Here is a 4,993-nt window from a genome sequence, read left to right as displayed (position 1 = left end):
CCTGTCCTGTCCTGTCCTGTCCTGTCCTGTCCCGTCCCGTCCCGTCCCGTCCCGTCCCGTCCCGTCCCGTCCCGTCCGGCCAGGTCCGGGGGGAAAAAAAACCCAAAACACCGAAGAGATAAAGAAAAAGGCAAAGGATCCCTCGCAGGGGGGAACACTCTGTGTTCCGGTGGTTACGGAGGAGATGCGGGGGATCTTACGGTGGGAAGGTCGGTGAGGCTGGAAGTGCCCCCGCTGTGCTGGTTCTTGAGGGGGTGCATGAGGGTGGCTGTGGTGGGGTTGCCCCTGCTCCTAAGGGACGGGTGGTACGGGGTCTGGTCACCCCAGGGAGCAGGAGTTGGGGGACAGGTGTATCAGGCACCCCGGGGGGGCTTCAGGCTGCACAGCTGATGAGAGGATGGGAAACCTCTGCCCTCTAGACACCAGTAACTCACAGGTGGGACACTGCTGTCCTAGGGGTGGGACACCCCCTCTGCAGCACAGGGGAATCTCTGCCACAAGCTTTGTGACCACTTCAGTTCTCATCTCATCTCTCTTCCAAGTGCCAATACTGCCCCTTTCCCCAGTTCCATGGGGACCTTTTCACCCTGCAGCACCCATGAGGGCATCTGGATGTTAAAGAAGCTGAGGGTGCTCTGATCTGAGGCCCAGGATGGTCCCTGTGGCTGGCACCTGGATTCAGACAATTCCCTCATCCCATGGGTGGAGGTAGGTGTGATTAACCACTGCTGTGCCGCGCTGTGCTGTTGCTGTTCCCTCTCCCAGATCCATGGCCTTGCTCTTGAGTCACAGCTGAGCAGCACTGATGGACAAAGCCACTTCTGTGGATACATCTGTGCTGGAGCTGAACCCTGGGCTGGTGTTCCTGCACTGCTTGCAGCTTCTCACCTTGCTGGTTCCAAACCAGGTCAGGGTTTACCTGCACAGACTGCAAGGACTGATGCAAAGCCCCACCGTGTAATTAATTCATGCTTCATAGATGCTTGGTAGTCACTCAGCCTAGCTGGAAAGGTGTGGGTGTGCAGCACCTTGTACCTGCAAACACTGAGGAATTTTACAAATGGTGCTGGAGAAACTGAGGCATAAGCAGGGCTCTTTCACAAGGGACTGGTTCACACGGGGCTGGTGCTGTGGCAGGTTGGGTTTTCATCACAGAGGAGCATGGGACAGTGGTCCCCAAGGTCCCGGCATGGCCTCACCTCCCCAGGCTGAGACAAAGCAGGGTCCTCAGACCACATGGTGCAATTCCTGACAACAAATTCCACACCTCTTGCAAACGCTGTGATCCCTACTCCTTGGCAGGACAGAGTTTGTCCCCATGGGTCCCAGGAGTGAAAATCTGGATTCCTCTGTCACAGATATGCTGGTGCTGAGCACCCATGAGTGACGTGGGCACTGTGACTCACCACTTCCTCCATTAAAGGACAAAGAGACACCTTCTTCTCCTCATTACCTGCTCAGATATTGTATTTAAATGAAATTCAATTGTCACATGGCTTCTGAAGCATTTCAAAGTGGCATTAGGCACAGCTCGGTGTGCACTTGCTGGCTCTTTGGTCCTCCAGCCCCATAACCAGCTGGCATCTCCTCTCTCCCCCTGAGAGCTGGGCCACAGGCAGACACAAACCTGCAACAAGCATTTTGCAGCAGGGCAGAGGCTGTCAGTGCTCAGTGTGCCCATCACAGAAGAGTCCCAGCATCTCTGCTGCTCAGCAGCCCCTTGGTCAAACTTCATTTCCTGTCTCTGAGAACTTTCCTGCTGGTGGACAAGGTGCTGCAACACATCATGGGGCACAAGCAAAGGGCTTCTCCAGCATAAAGACAGGATATCTGTGCAAAGGATGTAAAACATTCTATGCACAGTGAAACTGTGGTGGAGAAAACATGAAGATATAAAAGGCAGTTACAGCCCCTGCAAGAACAAGAACAAAGGAGGAACAAGAGAAAGAGATTGTTCCAGTAATTGCCTCCCCCAGGTAAGCCTGATCACTGCTGCTGGCACAGAAAAGTGCTGCTTTTTGATTCATCACATTTTGCTGCTGCAGCAAATTGCATGTAAAATAGTGTGTTTCACTGGATAATCAGGCTAAGTAAGTTAGCATTTTCAACACCTCTGTGTGTGTGTGTGTGTGCTTGCACTTTCTGCTCCATCATAGCATGGTGGTTGATATCACAGCACCAAGTTAGGCGTAAATTTGGGTGCATCAGGACACCACAGCCCAGAGAAGAGGAGCTCAGGCTCCTGCCAGGGCCTTTACACCTGGGACAGGAGTGTCGACACCCTAGGCCAGATCACATGTCTCTCTGTTGGTAATTTGACTGCTCTCCCCATGCCCAGCTAGCCCTGGTAAGCACCACTTGGCAGGGTGCTGCCACCCATGCCAGAACCATGGAAGAGCCACTGATGAGAGCTTAGGGGACACAAGGTGGTCTAGATCCATGGAGAAGCCATTCCCAAGCCAATCCAAAACCTCTTGAGTGTTTTAAAGCTTCAAAGCGTGCTAACCTGACCACAATGGGGTCCTAACCAGCAGCTGGTAAAGCTGCACCATGCTGAGGAACGTGGCTGCAGTGGGAAGTTCTGGAAAAGGAGAATCATGGATACCCTCATGCAAAGGAATGGCTTAGCATGAACCATTGGGTGCATCAGAGATGGGTGCAGCCTGCTCAGCTGATAAGGGGCAGTAGCAGGCAGCCATGAGGATGTGCAGATGGGAAGGTGTTCCTGTAGCCAGCACACATAAAGCAATGGAGAAACCTCCTGTTGTTTATCTGTGCCTTAATTTGCATCTTCTTAAAATGCCTAATGAGTTGTGTTAGTTGCTATACTGGCCCAGGCACTCCTACCTAACCCAGCAAGTAAATCTAGGCATTGAAAATATTTGTCCTACATCTTGAAATGATGCAATTTTCACAGGTGTCCTTAGGCTTATTTTGGGTTGAACCTGCAGCTGGCCATTTCATGATTCTGCTCCATGGGCAGCTGGAGGGTTTGGAACTCCTCATTCTTGCTCTCCAGCAGGAAAAGCCTAACATCTGGGTGTGAAAGGTGACCACAAAGTGGTGTTTGTTTGTTGTGGCCAGGTTCACCAAGAAAGACTTGTTCTGTGGACAGCTGGTTTTTTGCCCTGAGACTTTATTGACAGCAAAAGCCCACTCTGTACATGATGTACCTTATTATTTAGTTCCAATGGTTTTTACTGGACTATAACAGAAGAGCAAGAGATGTATAAACCACATTCAGCTCCATCACTAGTTTCATGCCAGTTTCTGAAGTGGTTTCTGCACTAGCTATGTCCATCACCTACCAAGCCTCTGGACCGAAAACCTCTGAGCATTTTAAAGCTTTGAAGTGTGCTAACCTGACCACAACAGTGTCTTAACCAGCAGCTGGTAGAGCTGCACAAAGCTCAGGAAGGTGGCTGTGGTGGGAAGTCCTGGAAAGGGACAATTACTGACACCCTCAGCCACGGAGACCTTTATGGATGAGCAATGATCTCAGACACCTTTTGCCCTTCATTCAGGACTTGTGTTGGTACAGGAGCACCAGGCTGATGTGCCACATCCTGTTCAGGTTGATGTGTAGATAAATGGGTATGACAAAGCTGTAGGTTTCCTGCAAAGGATGTTTCTGTGTTGCAAATGGGGACAGGTAGGAGCTTCCTAGGAGCTCTCTGACAAAATATGCAAAGGATCTGAAAGACACCTAAAAAGAGGTGGGGGAAGGAAAGAGTTAAATCCTGACACCTCTGCTTAATCTTTATTCAGGCAAAATTTCTCTTGAGCTCCTGGAGATTTTTGCCTTATGGAGTCCCCACGTGCTCTGTGAATTTCAGGTCTGAGCTTCTTTCTCTGGGAAGGGCACAACCCTTGTGCTAACACGTGTGTAACCCACCACCCAGCGTGTCTTACACACTGCAGATGTTGCTGCTCTGCTAGAGCATGAGCTGCCACTTGGCTGGCAGTGAAGAAGCATCAGTTTTCTGCCTTGCAGGTTCCTCAGTCAAACTTGATGCCCATCAGGAGTGCACCCATCACACCTGAGCAGAGGCAGCTCCCAAAGATCTTGCTGGCAGATCACAACACAGCATCAGTTGCCTTCAGTACACACGTTGAGTATCTGAGGATGAATCCTGGATTCCAAATCCTTATGGTAAAAAAAAAACCAACTTATAACCAAAGACAAAACTGGCTAAATTTGCTTTCCAGCAAACTCAGCATTGCACACAGGATGAACTCCAACTACCCTGATCCTGTGCAGTCCTCACATGGCCAGTGCACTCAGCTGTTACAGTGGTCTCCAGGGAGTAGCTAATAGGCTTGTTTTTGTTGGTTTGTTTTTTTTTCAGCACAGAAATGCAAAAGAGAAGCTTAAAAGAAGCATGTGTTAGGATTTTCAGAAAAAGAATACAGCAGACATCTAGCTCTTCTCTGTGTCAAACAGCAATGTCACCCTTCCAGCAGCAGGGGTGTTGCTCTGGCTCTATTGCTGTGCCCAAAGCTTGTCTGATTTCCTCGAAGCTTGTCTGCAGTGTCATCTCTGGACCCAGTAAAACCTGTTATTTCTGCCTGAACACCTTGCCTCCCTTTTAACCTGGAACATTTACATCTTCTTACCCAAATTTCTAGGTAGCTGGAGGCAATGTCAAAGTTCTGCAAAAATGAAAGGAGGTGAGTTGGGGAAATAAAGGGCTGCAGCTTCTCAGTAATGGCATGAAGACTGAGAGAGCCAGGCTGACCATCCACACCAACACTCATCTTCAGCGAAGCCAAGGGCTGTGCCACAGCTCCCTCAGTGGTGAGTTTGCCTTGCACTCCAGTTAGCTCTGGAGTTTTGGGACTCAGTGGAGACCCCGGTCTGAACATGCTCTCCTGATTTGCTCCTGAAAGAAACAGCAGTAGTGGAAGCTTTCTCCTATGGAGGCGCAGGAGCAAGTTGCTCCTATCTCTTCCCTCAGTGTGTCAGAGAAAAACAGATTCTGTACCAGCCTGG

Source organism: Chaetura pelagica, unplaced genomic scaffold, assembly GCF_000747805.2.
Source record: "Chaetura pelagica isolate M959 unplaced genomic scaffold, ChaPel_1.0 scaffold433, whole genome shotgun sequence".
NCBI lineage: Eukaryota > Metazoa > Chordata > Aves > Apodiformes > Apodidae > Chaetura > Chaetura pelagica.
This window is presented reverse-complemented; position numbering follows the sequence as displayed.